This window comes from Larus michahellis, chromosome 3 (genome assembly GCF_964199755.1).
Source record: "Larus michahellis chromosome 3, bLarMic1.1, whole genome shotgun sequence".
Lineage (NCBI taxonomy): Eukaryota > Metazoa > Chordata > Aves > Charadriiformes > Laridae > Larus > Larus michahellis.
Window position 1 is genome coordinate 129,937,967 of NC_133898.1, and position 20,154 is coordinate 129,958,120.

Sequence of the window (20,154 nt, forward strand, 5' to 3'; positions counted from 1 at the left end):
CAATAAAGATAAAAGAGCGCTGGGGCAGACCTCTGATATGGCGCAGCAGCTGTGTCACAGGGGCCAAGCATATTGCCCTCCCTAAGCAGCAGGTACCCATCCCAACCATCCCCTCCAGCAGCAAAGAAGCAGCAAGCCCGGCTTTCGCTTCTCTGCCTCTCGCTTTGCCTTTTGAGCAACAGAAACAGGCCAGCTCCTGCCGGACATTTATCCCTCACAGCCTTGGGGCAGCAAAATTCACACTACCAGAGCTGGATAAAAATATCAAAATACAGAGATTCTCCCTGCCAAGTGAGCGCGTTTCCTCCTCGGGCACTGACAATGCTCATAATTGACATCTTGGGAGACCCAGGTTGGACTCAAGACAGGAATAACCTAATGCAGGATCACTAAGACAGTAAATTAACTGTAAGAAAAGGGGGGAAGGTGTACCTAGCAACCACCCCCCCCTCAAATCCTACTACGAAGGGAACCCCTCACCTCCTGCCAAAACACCCACAAGCAGTTTGCTGTTGGGTTATCAAACTGAATCACATCGCCGAGGCACCATATAAGTGACAGGGACTGTAGAGCCGAGAGAGGGAAAGAGACCAAGGCCACCCCTTCCAGCAAATGGCTATGGAATCAGTTCAACCATGTCACGAATCCCAAATGCAAAGGTCAGTGTGAAGAAGTACCAGGCAGTACTCCCCTACACCACAGAAGCACTGCAATACACTCAGATACTATGGAAACTTTAACTTCTATTTCCTAAAGGTTTATAAAGCACAGAAGCAGGGGAAGATGACAGTAGAGCTCAGGTATAATCCCCTCCCTCCCCAAAAGGCTCCACATAAACACACAAATAGACTGTACACAGTAGGAGTTAACACAGCGCTCCCTCAATATGCACACAACAGCTTTTGGTAAACAGGCTAAGAATAGGTACAGGGACAGCAAAGTGTCCAAGTAAGACACCCCTGCAAAGCAGCACTAAGCTCGCAAGAAACACTGGCAATGCTGCTTTTGCTCTAATCAGTTTTAAGAAGAAGAAATTCATTTTGGTTCTTTTTATAATACCTACTCTATTACATTTGTCAAACAGCTGCCACTTTCTGTCCCAGATATAGCTGCTTTCAGTGGTAACCAAAAGGATCGCATGTATTATAGATCAGAGATGCATATTAAAACAGACTTGAGATCTGTCTAGAGATTACATGTCACTCCTTCCAAGTCAACAGAATTATACAGAGACGCAAGTCGGTGCAAAGCCTGGGTCGTACTTGTATAAACTACTCTGGAAGATGCTCTGGGCCTTGCTGCTTGAGTAACACTGTCTGAAACGCGAGCTCAGTAAGAGGCATTCAACTGACGCAAAAACACCTCATTCCCCAACACTCCTTTGACAAGGAAGAAATAATTGTGTTGCTTGGCCTTTCTAATCAAAATCATCATTGTCCTGGCAATGTAATAGTCATTTCCAGAGAAAGAACAGGTCTGATTTCCTGAGGGGCTGGGGGCAAATTAGCTTCTGTACAAAAGCCTTGAGATACCTGCCAGCTCCAGCTCAATCGTTACTCCTAACTAACTACACCCTTGAGACACTTGCAAAAGGCTTGGTGCTATTCATCACTGCCACAAAGTGAAAACAAAGTCAGAAGACCCTGGAGGCAAATGCAAGAAAACAACTGCAAGATTTCTTTGAATATTTTTCTTGTTATTTTCATTAAATCCTATTTTTTGTTAAGAATTCTAAGATTAACATCAACAATAACACGTTGCAGCTGTTACTGATTCACTGCATTCCCATCAAGTAAGGTAGCCTCAAACCTGTTTTATAGGTAAGAGGCATAAGAAGATTGCAGACTACGAAAGAACCCAACAGCAAAAAACCAAAGAGCTTCTGGGTGCATCAAATCCTGCCTGCTTCGCTAGAAAGGAACCACGTCAGAATCAACTCATGTTCTGCTTTTAGAAAGATCAACGAAATACCAACCACCCAGAACTTTTTTTTTTTTTTTTAATACAAGATCATTACAAGGACAGCTCTTGCCTTTCTCCAGGTCCTTGTTTTTGTTTCCTGATGCACGCTTGAGAACTTGCAAGAAAAGGCTTAACAACAGCTAATTGTCAGACGCCACAGTAATTAGTGGCAACTTTCCAATGCATCCATCTCTGGATGGTTTTCCGATAGCTGGCTCCTCCTTAATCCCCACATTAAAATGAAGGTACACAAGGTAGGCGGCAGACTCATTTACAAGTACCAAGGTCTTCCCAGGAGAGATGCCTAAGGAAAGAAATATCTTACCTAAACAATGCATGGGTTGTTGTTTTTTTTCCTTCCCATTAGCTATGGGACTGCTATCTTTATTAATAATCTGAGAATGATGCTAACCTATTCACTGACATATATTATTAGATGTACAACGCATTTCTGGGAGTCAATGGGCTCCTATATCACATGTTATCTCTAGCCAGCAAATTACCTCTAAATGAGGAAACCGGGATCATACTGTCCTGTCTTCTGCCCACCTGCTGGTTACACATCACGGCTTTGATGTCACTGCTCCACTTATTCCAAAGGTTTCCAACCTATTTTATTTCCAGACCCTTACAAGTTTCCCTGCAGACAGAAAGGCTCCCGATAGCAAATTCAGGACTGCTTTGCTTAGACTTTACAGACCCCTTAGAAAGAGGCTCACACCATTGCTCTATATATTTAGGCTCTGCTCTCAACTCCGAGGCTCCCCACTTGTTTGGCAGCTCCTCTTGTCACAAGCTCTGACGCTTTCATGCCAACCTTTTCCAGGCATCATCTGCATGTCAGCAGTACTCCAAAGCGCATACTCCACTCAACACCAACACAATCCAGAACACACCGCTTCCCACTAAGTGCCTACACAGAGCAGACCTGAAGTATAATTACTTCCTCGTGCCTGTAATAGAAACGCTAAAAGACATGTACAAATTTCATCCCAATGCGCTCCTGCATTACATATGATGCGGAGGCATTTGATCAAGGGAGGAAAAGAAAAAGAAGTCTTTCCCACATTCAGTGACGTGCTTAATTCCATCACATTGAGATCTGGACTCACAAGGTGGGGTACATATGGGATGAGGAAAAGAGAAGGTTATCTTCACATTGAAAATTGAAATGTGTTGATGGGACAGTGTAACAGAGGGTGTTGACTGTTTTTAATTGTGCTGCCTTTATATAAGCAGAGGACCCAATTTCCACATTAAGTTGCCAAACTTGACATCACCTATTTGACTGGAGTTAGAAAGTACTAAACCTGTCACTAAGTGTCCCCTAAGAAAGGCAACACACATATAGAACAATTTATTTTCTGCTCTATGACGTTTTGCTGTTCACTTTCAAATGAATTCATAGATGACCAATATACTGGTATAGATTTGAGATGGCTACATAGCTCCACAGTCCTTTCATGTGACACCGAAGGGCTGGCACAAAACAGTAAGAAAGCTCATCCTACAGAGTCAGATGTCAGAACATACACTTTAGCACAGCAGCACTCATACCAAAACGCAACAGGAATGGAAACAAACCTCAGGCTACCTGCACTGCCACTATCCCTAAGAAGAAAGTCAGATAAGACGACACCTGCAAGTATTTTGAATCATAAAAGAAAGCATTTTATGAAACAAGACAGATAAAAGGCTACCCAGCTGGAAACTGTACATAAAAAAGGAAATAAAAATGTTACTTGTGCAGTGGGAAATGTTATTAGCATTTTGTATTAGAAGAAACTTGAGAAGGTTTCTTAACATTCATGTGTTAATCCTATGTTCTGATACTATTCTCAGGCAGCCATTTGCATTAGAAAAGTGACACGCTCTCTTGAGGCACCAAAATTCACGGGCAAGGGGGAGGGCAGGGGATAGGCTGAGAAAACACACACCCCCAACTCCAGGCAGCGAGATCCCAACCATTTAAGAAACTGACTGCAAGGGCAGAAATTCTGAGACTCAATAAAACACACGTCTTAAAAAAACTCCTTCACATCCATTAGTGGCTACAGATAATCTGTTGGTTTGGAGTTTTAGGGTCGTGTCCCTCCACCATCACCCCAACAAACAAAAGATTAATTGGCTTGATTTATAAGTCTTGATTTTCTGAATTGCATTTGCTTTCATCAACGAGGGACAGGTCACTTTGTAGTGTTATTGGTTATGTTAACATAGCCCTGAGAAACCGATGTCCACTCACCATGAGTTAGCAGGGGCAGATGCCAGCAGAGGGAGCACAGCACACCTATGCACTTCTTGTAGGAAAGACTGGGTACTGTAAACTTTCTCAGAAAATACTAAATTTAAAAAAAAAAATATACTGGAACTTGCTTAAAAATTGCTATGGTCTTGTAAGCAGTGTCCAGCAAGTCCAGGCAGAAGCTACAAAATGTCCTTTCAAATCCATTTGCAATAGATTAGTCAGTCCTCTAAACTGCTCTTGCCGGTAAGAGACATCAATTAACTAATAGCAATGATTTCACAAAAATGGGATTTCAATTTGCACTTCAAAACTGGCCCTGCAACTGCTGCGTAATAACATCAATTTACCTGGTCGGCCAGCGCTCAAGGCTTCCTACGCCCAGGCAATCCAGGGATCGATTAGCTGTAAGCCACGGAGCGGTACATGCTTCTGTCTTTATCCTTCCTAACAAACCCCAAAACCTCAAATTGGTTTTGCACCTCTTCTCAGGCAACATCCACCAACATCATTTGCATGTGACAAACAGCAGTCTAAGCTGCAGAAGCCAAACTCAACCACGACAATCCCCAGTAAACAGTACTTTCAAGTATTCTCTGAGAAGAAAACTATGGGCTCTTTGCTTTTGAGGATAAGTCTAAATTCCAACCACAGAACTACAAGCATACTCACGCTAGCTTTAGCCCAGCAAGCAGCGCTTGTGTGAGCACAGGTTATGAGACAACTGGAAGCCACAGCTGTGTCCCCCAAATCCCACGTGAATGCTTCCCCTACTGCCTAACCACATACTAGCAGAGATATGCCTGTCTGTACTGAAATGGCGCATATCTAAATATGCCTATGAGTATCACTTGCCTTTTTCACAAGGAAGCAAAATCCCCACATATTTGCCTGCTGGGTGGTTAAGACATAGGAATCCCAGCCTGGGTTAGGATTCATTCATTACAGTAATAGCAAGAATTCCATGCTGGGTTAAAATCCCAGAGTTAGGAACGGCTTCAAAATGTTCAGTCTGTTCCTATCCCCCAAAAAGGGGTGTTTAGCAGAGCTCACAGGTAGCAAAGTGAGACAACAAGCACAGGGAAAACCTATCTGCTGATGAGGAGACAGGATCCAATGAGCAGGAGGTCCCTTCCAGTTCTGCGTTTTTGTGGGGTTTCCAAAGCAGAAAAATTACCTCTGGACTAGGAACCAATTCACATTTGACTGCTGTGATCTTGGCTTCAAACAGCTAGCATATGTGGTTAGCTGCATTTCCTACCCCGGTGAAATCACTATTGTGGGCAGGGGGAGGAACGCCCTGGGAAAACACGCAAGGCAACTGGGAGAGGTGGCAGGAGTCAAACAGCATGGAGAAAAATCAGGCAGCAGAGACTGAAAGGAAAAAAAGAAGAAATACACACAGCAAGAAGGAAAGAGACAAACTCTAAAATCTTAAGATGATGGTACCACAGCATTTCAAGACATAGCCATAATGGAAAGCAGAGTCAGGATGGGCACTGGCTCCACATAAGCAAGCAAGCACTGGGAATGCATCAACAACATTCAACTCCTCATCTGAACAGTCCTAGAGATACACACTACAAATATTCAAGAGAAGATCATGATGATCTTTCCCATCCCATCTTAACAGCACACAAACAACCCTCCAATTTTGCCATATATTGTTGAGAAACAGCCTAAGTTAAGGCAATTCAACAATCATGTTTTTCTTGTTTTGTGTATTTGCTGCTTTTGCTCTGACAACTGCCAAAATCCATCCTCATATGCAAACAAACATCAGAGCTAACAGTCTACACTTGAAAAATCAAGAGAATTTCAGAAAACTATTTTGGACTGCCCTTCTGCAACAAGACATCAAGAAGTTCAAGAACTGTCTGTACCACAGTTAAGCTGCCAGAAGATTTTGGCTGTACTGTGCTCAAATGAAGACAGTCAATTACCCTTGCTCCAGAATCTCTTAACACTGAGCTGAACCGATGCAAACTCGTGTTTCTGGAATGAAAAACCGGAAAGAGGAGGCATCTCAAAGCCGTGAGTGAATACAGATAAAGCTGCATGTAACAACTGGACTCTCCGATGGTACGTGAAGTTAAGGGAGTTGTCAAGGGGAGAATATGTCTCTGTCCTCGTCACCACATAATCAGACTGTGGTTCATTTCTGATACTACTTCTGCATAGGAACTAGCTTAAGATTACTCATTACTTGATAAAACCCGACAATGTGCAAAACACACTCCAAGAACCTTACTATCTTAAATATAATAGAAACACCGATCAAAATATATTTATAACATCTGTTTTAGACTTTGACATCTCACATAAATAGATTTCTCCATGAAAACAGAAATATCTGTAAGATAATCACCTGCACACGACACCCCTTTCAGGAAACAAAGTTACTTAATCTTCTTCATACAGATGTTAGACTTGCAGCACAGAAACCCAGAAATTTTAAAGCCAAGCTATCATATCAGGATATCGACACACAGAATTTATCAGGCACATGCACAAGCAACAAGAGATCAAAAATTATCCACTGAGACTCTCAATGTTTGGATTTTAACACATACAGTAACCAAACAGCATATCTAGATCTAAGGATCCATCCTTGTGGATCCTTAATATCATTTTAACCATTTCCAGCTCCTCCAGGCCCCAAATTGTTTGATTTAATACCAGCGTAACAAGGTGTTACGCAGTCAGCAGCAATGTGTTAGCCCTGCACTGGTAAAATTTTTGATTGAGGAAACAGCCCTATGTTTTTGAACAAGAAGAGACCTCATGTGGGAAAAACAGCTGGGGAAAAAAAATAACATGAATCTCAACTTCAGCAAACAATTCACAGGAGCGTAACATAAGCATACCAGAAACACTGAGAAACCCAATGACCACAACCTTGTCGTTTCTGTTCTCACCATCTCACAAGACAAAACCCCAGCAAGAACCAACAGGGAGCACGCACCAATCCGGGGGAACTGGCTGCCACGGGCAGCGGCAAGCGGGAGGGCTTTGTCAAGTTTCCAAGCCACGGGACAACCCTGCGAGACGGCAACAAGTGCGTCGGGGTCAGCGCTTTCCGCGACCATCGAAGCTGGACTGGGCGCTAGGCCTCAAGCCCCCACACCAAAACCTTCCTCAGAGCAGGAGGAACGGGACCGCACTGGCCATGGGGGAAGCGACGCCACTTCCAAGCGCAGGAGAGGCCACCAGCGGCCAAGGGAGATGGAACGAGGGGGTCTTGGGGACACCTGCACCCCAGCCCCTCGCAGAGTCAGCTGAAAGAGGCAGGAGGGAGGGCAGGGGGCTCAGGGGGAAGGCTGGAGCCCGTCAGCAGCATCTGGGCACCAGCTGCCATCGCAACATTCCCGCCATGAGGGTCCCCAGCCGTGTGGGGACACCCCCTGTGTCCCTTGTCTGGCGAGACCCCCACAATGCCGCTCACGCTGGGAGGAGAACCCCCTCAAAGTCTCCCCTGCCCTAAGGGACAACCCCACACACCGTGCCCCCAGCCCTGAGGGATTCACCCCCCCTCACAGTCTCCCCTGCCCTGAAGGACTCCCACACACACCGCGTCCCCAGCCCTGAGGGACCCTACTCCTCAGGGACGCCCCAGCCGGGCCTCCCCCCCCAGCCGCCTCAGGGGGCTTCCTCCGGACTGTACCACTCCCGGGCTGCCCCGGGAACGGTGGTGGTGGGGGCTGTGCTACCGCCGCGAGTCGCTGCCCCACTCCCCCCCCCCCCCCCCGTCCTCCCCCTTCCCCTCCCCCGGTACGTGGTACGGCCCACCCTACCTCTGGGCGCCCTCACTTCACCCTGCGGGCCGAGCCGCCGTCCCGGCGCCCGCTGCGCCGCGCTCCGCCGGCGGCTGGGGGGGGAGCCATCACCGCTGCCTTCTCCTCCCCCGCCGTCCAGCCCTGCCCCCCCCACACCCCCCCCGTGGCCCAGGACACAGTTGGTTCGTTCCGAGAAGCCGGCCGGTCTTCTCCTCCCCTCCCCCCCGCCCCAAGTTAAACCGCTGGATCTCGCACGTCTTCGGCCATTTCCGACCGAAGCGGCGGAAGTTGCCGAAGTCGGGGCGGAACTTGCCGAAGTGACGGCGGAACTTAACGGCCTGATCCGAAGGGCGGGCGGACGCGGCCGAACCCGTGGCGGAGTGAGCCGAAGGGGTGGAGAGCAGGAGACTCCTGGCTCCGGAACCTGCCAAAGCTTCCCCGGCTCTGCTCCGCCTACCAGCGCGGCGAGAAACGGCACGAAGCTGCCAAGGGTTCGCGCCGTTACCTCCCGCCCCCGAGGAGGCGCGAATCGAAAGGGAGCCCTGTCCCTTTAAATGGCGGAGGAGGCGGAGCAGCTGCCCCGCCGAGGCCCCGCCCCGACCCCGCCGAGACCCGCCCCCTCCCGCTGTTGCGCATGCGCACTGCGCCGAGGACGTTTTCCCGCCTAAAGGCAGGCACGCGCTCCTCCCTTCCCCTCCCTCTTCGCCTCAGGGAGGAGCCGCCATGAGGAGCCGCCGCCTCGCACGGGCGCTGTCGTTGCCCCGCTGTCCCCCAGCACCGCTGCGGGGCTGGGGGTGCACCCATGAAGCTCAGTTATGCCTCAGCCCTGTCGGTCACCGCGGCGACTGTGGCCGTTGTCGCCAGTACCCCCAGAGAGACGTCCAGGTGACTCCTGGCAAAAGGGATTATGAAAACAACTATGTTGTGGTAACCCGATATAAAGACACTGACTGCAGAGCCTGCTTACAGGTACTAAAATAGCACTACAGATTTGAATTAATTACAAAATTACACCAAGGTCCAACCTGGAGGGTGTGCATTAACAGCACAAAATTACTGCTCATTCTGGACAAAGTACGTTTAAATAACCAAGTGGTGTTTAAGTATCATTGGTGGTTAAATGTTGCTAAGTCACAGTAGGTATGTAAAATTTAGGTCAACAAGTACCAAGCATACCATGCAACAGGTGGTAACTGAAGAAAATGGAGGAAAAAAAAAAAAGCAATGGGGAAATAAAGGCAAAAAAAAGAGCAGCAAGTAACGGTGCCAGCATCTTCTCACAACAAAGCCAAGTCAAACAAGTTCAGTACTCTGCTTCCTTGCTTTGTGCACTTTACTAAGTTTATATTTTAGGGGCCCCATGAAAGGCATTCATATCTCCAGGAATCAAATCCCACCCCAAAGCACGCAAACTGACAATTTTTGGGGGATCAGAGAATTTTCACAGGAAGAAACGGGGTTTTATCTCTGTAGGAGTGGAGAGGGTGGCAACTTTAGTGTGTCTCAGGCCACAAAGCTCCAGGAATCTCAGCTTTAATAAAACATGAGCACTTCAAAACTGCGAGAAACCACTTTTCCACCGCTCTGCACTTTTTAACAGTCATTTACACATGTGTAAAGAATGCAAGGAGAAACTAACTTTTATACTGAGATGAAAAAATGGTGGGGGGTAAGGCAGGGGGCACAGATCTACCCTTTGATAAACAATACGAAATCCAATTTCACAAGCACGGAATGTGCTGTACTGAAGGGCAGGAATAGGTACTGCAGGTTCAAAGGCTCTAAGAAACAATACTTTGTATTTTCAGGGGGAAAAAAAGACAGAGTATGACTGCCTTGCACAGTATAAAGACAAAATTAACATCCGAATCATTGAACACACCCACGCTGTCCTAGCACACACATCTGTTCCCACTCTGCCACGGCTTGAGATTTTGCTATTCCACCCTGCTCTACCTGGAGCTCTGCACAAAGAAATGGGGAGACAATAAATTCCCTTCAGGACCTCGCTGAGGAAGAAATACAAATCAGGACACAACTCAAGAGAATGATTCTTCTCCCAACTCCCAAAAGAAAACAAGCTTTCAGGACCAGCAGCTGGTCTGGCAAGTCTTTCTTTCAGAAAGCGCTATCAAGGCTACTACACATTATACTAACGAAGACAGCTTCAGATTTAATCCCCTTCTCTGCGTACTTACCCTTATTATTCTAATATAACAGCAGATCAGCATTAAAGGGGAGTTTTCTGTTTCCCTTCCACCAAGTCAAAAATCCACTGCTCGACTGCCTTCTGTATATGCCAACAGAAAAACTACCGTGTTCAAATATGGTCATTTTCCACCCTTTCTGCTATTTGGGCTTTTGTATTCTTATATATAGTATCCAAGAACACGTGTAAAATTTATGTGTCAGAAATGGATCCTAATGGACAGAGCCTATACCCTACGATGAATAATAATTTGAACAAGAAAATAAGTTGCATAGAAAGTCGCCTGACTCCTTTCCTAGCAAGGAGAAGCCTTTTACTCCTACCAGCTTCTCAGCCCGGTTTCCCAAAGGAACAAGCCTTAATGCATGGTGCCAACGGAGTGCACAGTGCCAGTCCTGCTGTTAGACTTTGAAAGTCCTTTGCAACTTCTTGTTGAAGCAGACAGAGGGGCAGAGGTCTAAACATACTAGATCCTGCTGTATGAAAGCGTGCAGGTACGATGCAAAGACACCTGAAAAGCAGGAGTAGTTCAGATCTTGCCCCTTCTGTTCGACCTGCTCACCAACCAAGCAGGCAGCTTGTGCATGGCTCCCAGACAGCGGGCCAAGTGGGGTATTTCCAGCCAGCAGCTTCATTAGCAATAGGAGGTTTGGGATTTGGGGGGTGCCTGGGGCTACCAGGGAGGTAGCAATAAAGAAGGATCTAGGGGTTTACAGTAAGGACAAGAAAGAGGGAGGTTTAGGGGTCGTGAGAAAGGGAAATGGGGTGACAGCACACACCCTAAGCAGAAGAAATGGCAGTCAGAGCCTATAGGGAAAAGACAAAATCTAAGAAAAACTGGCTGCATGGGTCCCACTGCTCACAGAACAATTTATTTAGACACCTCTGTATGATTTCACACTGGGAACCTCCCTTATATTACCTTTTAAGTATCTCTTTAAGTTGGCAGCTGCAATTGAATATAGTGAATGCCATCACTGCTTTCTGTCCTCCTTTTCTCTGCTTGAAATGGTCCCCACTTTACCTCTTTTCCTTACCTGCACCAAATTCCCACTTCTTCATCCCACTTCCTCGTAAGCATTTCTTGCATCCAACACACTGGTGTCTCCTCTCTGCTATAAATTACATCGAGGCATTTCAAGCAGGTTATTAAGGAGTTTCAGAGCCAGCTAGTGCACATTTCCATGGCACACTTCCATGGCCTGAAATAAACCTCAGTAAAACATCCATTGCTCCTCAAGGGAAAACAGTCTAAGGAGAGGACCCTGAACTTTCATCTTTTCCCTTTTGGTAAATCTTTTTTAACCTCTTTCTCCTCCCTTCCACAGGAGATGGTACCAAGGCTGGACCATCTGTGGATTTTACAAGTTTAATGGAATGTTTTTAGACCACACTCTTAACCTCAGACACTCCTATCAGATTTCATAGGATTCAGTCACTTTTTAGCCCCAGGGTGCTGTAGGTGCTAAATAGATAATCTACATCTCTCAGCCACTATGGAACGACTCTGCAGCAAAGCTCAATTTTTAGTCCTGCTGAGACTCTGACTGCTTTCGGCCATCAGGTATCCCACAGCATGCTTCACAAGAGAGGAAATGTTAATCTGGAATGCTGGCCAAATTCCAGTTAGGGATAATTACATTCTGACAATTTACATTCTCCCTGCAGTTTTTAATGGATATGCATTTTTTTTTTCTCCTTATTTTATGTCATAAAAGTAGTGGCCTGGTCCTGCTCCTGCTGTTAGAGCAGCTGCCAGGCTTTGCAGCACAAGTAGCTGCATTTCAGTGGTAGGTGAAGGCATCTCAGTACGTTTAAATAAAGCACTTTGAAGACTCCATAGGCACAAGAAATATTGTAACAATACACACTACTGCTGGCCGTAAAGCATAGCAAGGGCTAGAGCCTGAAATGAAACAATCAGTGGCAATATCTATGTTGGGAAAGGAAAACTCAGCATAAGAATGGACACATGGACATAAAGACTTTTCCCTCCCAAATGCTAATTCCAGTTTGGACCCAGTGCAGCCCCAGCTGGGATCCAAAGAGCAAGTACAATGAACTATCAGCATCCTGCACAGCGGAACCAGATCCTGATGGCAGAAGAAAATAAGTTTATAAAAGCAGTGAGAGCTTTTGGCAAGATGCTGGGATGCTGGAGGACACTGCCTGGTAGTAAAACAGGGTGAGGAAAAGAAATGCCCGTTCCCGTGCCAGTGGAGGCACAGTTAGTGTTTCTTGCTTTACCTAGCTATTGGAAAGAAAAATCACGAGGCAAGAAATGGGGTAGAAGGCTTTGCTTAAGGTGGAACATTAAAGATCACACTTGGAGTATATCGAGTTGCACTGCCACACATTTTATTAAATATAAACATGCTAGATAAATTAATTAAATGACTGCACTATGCTTTGTTTATAAAACCATACGTAACCACACTATGTTATTTTCTTCACAAGAACCACAATGCCTAAAAGGGTAGTTTTCATATTTCAGCAACAATGGAGTAAATTAAGAGAGATTAGGACAGTGGTTACAAATAAACCGTGAGAGACCAGATGGCTCAGAGGATGGGTAGAGAGACATGTAGCCTTCCCTCCTCCCCCAATATCTCCCAGATCATTAGCAACTGAAGGCTGTTACTAGCACTGAGTGAATATTTTTCAGAAGTAGTTTCTTGACCAAAATGTGGGTTTCCCCATCATCAAAACTACCAGCAAACCAACTTCGGTATGACAAGTCACTCCGGGCTTTGATGGAGCTAGGGGCAGTGTGAGGAGGTGAAGGTGGAGTGGGTTTTCTTCCCCTTGCGTCTATAACCACTCACAGCAATTCTGCAGCAATTCTGTGAGTCCGGCCCTCACTTCCTTTGCATTTTTTATAGTTGCCTAAAAAATGAAATGCTTTGAGTCACACAGAGTCATTTTGTGTGTGTGAATCAAGCCTAACCAGGTACATTAACAGCAAGCCATTACCACCAGCAGCCTTCATGATGGGGGTACACCAAGACAGAGATGTTGCACACAAACCACTACATGGGTGGCTTCATGGCAACGGAGCTAAAATACCAACCAAGCTACTTTCTCAATCCTACAGAGTGTCATTGTCTCCCATCCTCACCTGGGCCCTTGCAGGCTGTACAGCAGAGATAGTGAATGTGTCTATACGTGCTATTTTCATTTCTCTTGCTAGACTTAGCTCTGTCATTCTAAAAAGAAAGATGAGTCACCCAGCATCAGAAAAATGATCTAAAACATACCTAAATAAAATTTATCTATAGAAATAATAAATCCCCTCTCCCATTAAGAGGCTTCCATATTGCTATACTGGAAATTTCAGCGACTATTAAGAAAGACGCACTCCAAAGCAGGAAGCAGCAACCCAGCCTGGTGACAGCCAAGCAAAACTCCGAGCGGGTCTTGGCAATGACTGAGTAACGGCACAAAATACCAGAGCTGCCTCTTTGCTTAAGGTTCCTTCCCCTCCCGCGCCCTGCTACACTAAGGAATCAGCTGTGTTTCTGTAAAATTCCCTTGAATTCCTTGAGTATTACACCTAACCACGCTTCCCCTTCATCTCAAAACAGATGCTTTGAAGTTTTCCGGAGATACCGAAGAAAGAAGACATATCCAAATACCTAGACTACCCCCAAACTCCACCCTGGAACAGATGGCGAGGTTATAAATACAGAAGCATCTGGTAAACACTGGTATGAAAAAGCTGGCAAGCAACAGCTTATTCTGTTCTACTAAATATTCCATAATTTGAACTATATTTAACCAGGAGTTAAAAAGAAACAATAGTTTCATTTGTATATAACATAATCCCCAAACACCTACATATTGTAACTGCAGTGTAGCTTGGGCATTACGCTCTTGTCTACCAAAAGCACTTTCTTTAATTAAGCATTCAGCACTGTCTGAACTTAAATTAAAAGTGACTGCAAAACAAGCAGTTCAGTACAAAAGCATCATTTTAAGCCTGTACTTTGTTGCACCAGACTACCAGACTCAAGGCTGCGAGTTTCCAGCACTTCAGCTCACCCTTGAGTCCATGGAATTTGAGGGGCCTTGACAACCTGCCAGATTGCCGAGAGCACTTGAAAAGACAGAAGACTCGGGGAGCGCAGACTTTGCTCACAGAGACCTATGTGCTTAAGCCAGCTGTTTCATTTGTCCCTGGGTTCAGTTACCACAATGTAAACTAGGGATAATTCCTCCTACATGACCGTCAGAAAAACAATGTGCTATAAATTATAGTCATCATACGGTAAAGACAGACGGTAAACACGTACACCGGTGGTTAAGAAAAAAACCCCACCCTCAAAGCTCCAAACCAAAGTCAGACCTGAGCATGCACACTGCCCATGGTAACCCCAAATCCACTTCCAAACCGCTATTTAAATAATCTTTTGGGACACTGTTCCGCAGTTCTTTCCGTGAACTGAGTGAATCATCTGTGTTTGCTAGAAATCCAAAGCGATAGCATGCATAAAACGATCGTTCTGGATTAAAGTCACTTTGGGAGAAGACTGTAAAAGGCTGTCTGCTGGGATTGTGTTAGAGGTCCACTGGAGACCCCACCATCGGATTTGGATGTGTGCAGAGAGCTTTTAAAAATGACTAGAGAGAGAAAGAAATACTCCTAGGAATTCGCTGATAACGGAGTCTTAAATTCCAGATATAGAAGGAAGAACAAATACTAACAGCAGGGCCCTGTAAGTCCGGGATGTAATAGCCGATAGATTTCTTTACAAAATAGGCACTGAGCAAACGAGAGGTGATTCTGCGGTAGACTTTCGGCAAATAGTGAGGATGTTGTAATAAAAGCTGCTTGTGATCACTCAATTCGAGCCTATTTTCCACAAATTGGTTCAGTTTAAGCAAAATAAAAGGAGGTCTGCAAGGTTTTCCATTTCAAAAAGAAAAGTTGAGGTAATTAAGGGAGCTAGTTTGTGAAGCTGACTGGGTTGAATGGCTGAAAGGCTCCAATGAGAAGACCTTGAAACCAAAGAAGAAAAACCATCTGCCATTTGCATCCTGAATAGAGGAGGTGAATAAAAAGCACAGGGAGGGAAGCAGTGAGAACATGCTGGAGATTGGAGACAGCCACCACGGTCAAGCCCCCGGACTGAATACTGATGCTGCCTCGCTGTCGAGTAACAGGGAGAGCACAGAATGGAGGGGCGAAGGCAGGGTGGGCTACGAGAAAGTCTGCCTGCAATTTCCTCAGCCAAGGGAAAGTCAAGTGCACTGCTCAGTGCGCTCTGTTCCAGGCCACCAAAATGCCACGTCTGCTAGCAAGGATTTCAAACAGGCCTACGCAATCCGCCAGCTAAAATTCAGAAATCTTTGTAAGAAAAGCTCAGAAGTGCTGGCATGAACCTCCTGGTCCCTCAGCCCATGTTTGAAAGTGTCAGTGCGCGGTGTTCTCATATAACAACACGGCATCCCATCAATCCAAGCCTACTACAACCAGTGGCTCTCCCAAGTCCTGGAGACCGAATATCTCTGCTTAAGGAAGGAGGGCTAGAGGCAGCGGTGCTTGGGGAAGCCACAGCTATCAACTGCAGACAAGACTTGAGAACAGAGTCCGAATCAAAACATAAAAGGCACATGAATACAGAGTGTGAAGTGCACCGTGAGATCAAAGTTACATTGTGCTAAAATAACTTGGCACCTGTCTTTGATAAAACAACTGGTTTCTTTTGACAAAAAAAGGCAGTCGGTCTTATTTACTGGGATTTTAGCAAAGCGACAAGAAAACTGGAGGACTATTAGTAAAAGGGGGAAATGGGAATTGATAAAGAGAACAGTGAGATCGATAATAAATGCTCACATGCATTAAGTGCTGCAGGTTTTTTAAAAAGCATCATTACAAAGTTTAATAATAATAAATAATTGTCATTGTTTTGAGCACAATCAAGGCCCAACTTTACTACAACGTACCAAAATGATTTAAATTATATATATATATCTCTAAGCAGTACAGGCCTGCTGCCAAAATCAGCCACTAAAATAGGGCAACAGTTGCCAGCTGCTGCTTTTTCCCAGTGCAGAAAGGATACTTCCTGCTTTCCAAAGTTCACTCAATTCAGTTATTAGTGCATTAGAAACAGAGAAACCAACTCCAAGCTGAATCATTATGAAAATATTTCTTAAAATAAGACCTTTCTATGTTTTTTCTCATACCTGCAGGATTCTTAAGTGTATTTGCAAAAGCACAGGACCGGAAATCCTGAGTCTGATCCCTTAATACTGAAGTCAACCACGTTGCATAATCCCATTAATACATTTATCAGGCTCCATCTTCACAGTAATCAGGTTTTTAGCCCCTGTTACACAATTCCCATTAGAAGGCTATTCAAGAACCTCACTCGGTTTGAAGCCATCCTGCTCATTTCCAGCCTAAACTTATTCAGAGCCATTTGTTCTTGTGCCAGAATTGTCATTTAACTTAAATAGCTCTTCTCCCTCTCTGGTATTTATGCCAGTGTATTTATAGAGAAGGAATATAATTTTTCTCTGCCTTTTTTTGTCACTGGCTTACCATCCAGGCTCCTTTAATCGTTTTGTGAACTGGTTTCTCTGTTCTCCAGATCATTTCTAGCAGACACCCTCCCCTGCGCCTTTTACAGTTGAAATCAATCTTTCCCCTACATGGACAAGGAACGCATACCACATTTTAAACAAAGCCTCCCTAAAACCGATTGCAGTGCCATTCACGTTTCATTGTTGCTAGTGGAAATCGCTTGGTTGACAAATGTGATCCCAGTATGTATCTTTGTCACTGGGACATCAGAATTATCCTATGATTGATTAATACGTTCCAGTTCCATTACAGAAACCACAACTTTCTATTAGAGCTTGCATTACAAGAGCTCGCATTTGCTTATAGGCAAATAGTCCTAAAGACGTTCATTCTTATGATGGGATGTCCTATTTTTCCTCTTTTGATGACATCTCCAAATCCCATTAATTTCTGCTGTATCATTAGTTAATACATTGATTGATGCTGGTTTTGAGACCAGTCCCTGAGGAACGCTATTGCTAACTTGCGCGCCAATCCTTCAACCATCCTACCTTTTCTCCTGTGACTACCGGATTTATTGATGCCAAGCAGAGAGCAAAATACTTCAGTTCTAAGTGATTAATGGAAACTGTCTTGCTTTGTATTTTTTGTCTTTTTATTCTTAATGAAAAGCTGACTTTTGCTAATGCAGAACAACAAAGGCATATTTCTCTGTAAATCAGGCCTTTGGCTAAACTGAAAAGCTGTCCTATTTTCACAGTTGGGCACTTGTAAAAATTAATAAACTATGCAAGTCAATGCATTTTATGTTAAAAATGGTAAATGAAGTTTCTTAATGACTCGTCTGACTTTTTAATTGTACTTAGGATTTATGTCACAAATTTAAAAAACAATTAGAACGCAGGAAAAAGGCATGTAAAACTTGTAGTTAAATAAAATTAAGCTAAATGTGCTGAATACATAGTTTAAATTAAAACAAACTGGTTTATTGTACAAAGGAATTCTGCAGCCTATAAATAGAACCAATTTCTATCTATTCAGCATGTCTTCAGGTTTTCAGAACTTGAAACAAAATTAATTTCTTTTCTCATGCAAAGGAAGAGCTGATGCTCAAGTAAAATGAATGTGGCAGAAACTGCTTCATTAAACATCTTCTGTTAACCCAGATCTCTTCTGGAATTCAGTTGTCCCTGCAGCCTTGCCCATGTTGTTAGCAACACTTTTGTTAGCAGGACATGGGCAGAGGGATTGAGTGCATCCTCACCAAGTTTGCCAACAACACCAAGCTGTGTGGCGTGGTCGACAACACTGGAGGGAAGGGATGCCATCCAGAGGGACCTGGACAGGCTTCAGAGGTGGGCCCATGTGAGCCTCGTGAAGTTCAACATGGCCAAAGTCCTGCATGTGGGCTGGGGCAATCCCCAGCACAAATCTAGGCTGGGAGGAGAATGGATGGAGAGCAGCCCTGAGGAGAAGGACTTGGGGGTGTTGGTGGGTGAGAAGCTCCACAGGAGCCGGCACCGTGCGCTGGCAGCCCAGAAACCCCCCGCAGCCTGGGCTGCATCCCCAGCAGCGTGGGCAGCAGGGCGAGGGGGGGATTCTGCCCCTCTGCTGCGCTCGGGGGAGACCCCCCTGCAGTGCTGCCTCCAGCGCTGGGGCCTCGGCACAGGAGAGACACGGAGCTGTTGGAGCGGGGCCAGAGGAGGCCCCGGAGATGCTGGGAGGGCTGGAGCCCCTCTGCTGGGAGGACAGGCTGAGAGAGCTGGGGGGAGATTTAGATGGGATATTGGGAAGAAATTCTTCAGTGTGAGGGTGGTGAGCCCCTGGCCCAGGTTGCCCAGAGAAGCTGTGGCTGCCCCATCCCTGGAGGGGTTCAAGGTCAGGTTGGCGGGGGCTTGGAGCAACCTGGGCTGGTGGGAGGTGTCCCTGCCCAGGGCAGGGTTGCTGGAACTAGATGATCTTTGGGTCCTTTCCGACCCAAACCATTCTGTGATTCTATGATTCTGTGACGAAGGAAGAGAAACACCAGTGAGCAAAGATGGATGGAGGGAGCAGGACTGCTTCTGCTAATTGTAGTCCTGCCTAAAATGTTTGTCAAAGTATATTCACAGGGGTAGTTCTGGGTCAGACTGAGCTGATCTAGACTGTACTCACTGCAGTCCTCTGAACTCCAATGGGCATCTGCATTTGCAGTGTCTGGTGTTGTCACTGGTGATGGCAAGATTGCAGAGCTAATCAGAAACTAAGCCTGCCAAGGAAAATTATTTTTCTGTTTTTTCCTAAATGCAAACCCGTGCATTCAGTGCTCAGTGTTGGGTGTGCAAATGCTGGCTTCTTTAATTTGGTTATTACTCATAAATCTCCTTAGCAGGAGATTGACCACAACCAAGTCTGTGGTTCTCAGCAGGGATGGATGCAAGCTGCATTGACCTAGTGGAAGAGAGGACTGTGCACCCACACAACCCCAAGCACACACACTGTCCTCCTCCCATCCCTTCTCTCCCTCTCTATAAAGTCACGTCTGCTCGCAGGAACTCTGCAGAAACACACAGGCTGACACCACCACATCAGTCTGAAATCTCATCAGCTACAGAACCAGGCAATGAAGCTTTTTACAGTGTCAGTGCAGAAAAGCAGAAGTCAATGAGAGGGGCAAACTGGAGAATAAAGATGGAAATCAGTCCAGCTGGTGTAGGGAGAGATTTGATCTAGTGCAATAAATCTGCTGCTATGGATCAGGAGCTGTTGTCCTAGTAGTCATTCCCTCAACCTGAGCCCTGGGAAGTTGCTTCAGCTTCCTTATCAGCAGAGGATGTAATGACATTCTCCAAATTTCTCCATGCACCAGTCCTGAAGTGCTTTGAGATCACCCAACAGATGGCAGTACTTGTGTTTACTCAATACTAGTACTGGCTCCCAGGAGAGCAAGAGCAAACAATAATTTGCCCTTCCGATTACAGCAATGTTCCACTAAAACCACAATGTATGTTGAGTTTTAAATTCAGTCAAATTTAAAGATTAAGAAAAATCCTCCCTTTCTCCCACCAGTGACAGAACAATACTACACCTTGTCTTTTTTTTTTTATTAAAAAATAGGTTGAACTTTAGGACTGTTATTGCACTCAATGCAGTAGAAGAAGATGAATAAAGTGTATCATAAAAAGATGCCACTGGGATCAGTTAAAGCCAACAAAATTGAAATCATTTAGAAGGAACGAAGCCAAAAACACAGAACCAGATTTAAACTTGGCGTATGCTGTGGCAGGAGGCCAGTGGAAGGAGAACTTGTTAGAGGAGTAATGAGAGGGAGGGCTCCCTGCTGCAGCCTACAGATCAGGTATGATGGGCCAGATAATCAGGTGTCATCAGCTGGCGCAGCTGGGATGAGATCAATGAAGCAATGCCAATTTCGACTTGCTGAGGCTCCGTCCTA

The 20,154-nt window shown here is 45.4% G+C and overlaps 1 protein-coding gene across 6 annotated transcripts in view; it reads right to left on the minus strand.

Annotated features, from left to right (window-relative positions):
- Window positions 1-20,154, minus strand: part of EXTL3 (exostosin like glycosyltransferase 3) — a 171,575-nt gene that overhangs the window by 138,362 nt on the left and 13,059 nt on the right. The window contains exon 1 of one of the 6 annotated variants that reach the window (XM_074582146.1): window positions 8,297-8,395. The exons of 2 other annotated variants lie outside the window; for them this stretch is intronic. The gene's annotated coding sequence lies outside the window, so the exon portion shown is untranslated. Of the gene's footprint in view, window positions 1-8,001; window positions 8,135-8,296; window positions 8,396-20,154 lie in introns of those variants that run through there. 3 more of the 6 variants (XM_074582142.1, XM_074582148.1, XM_074582149.1) reach the window with 3 other exon arrangements.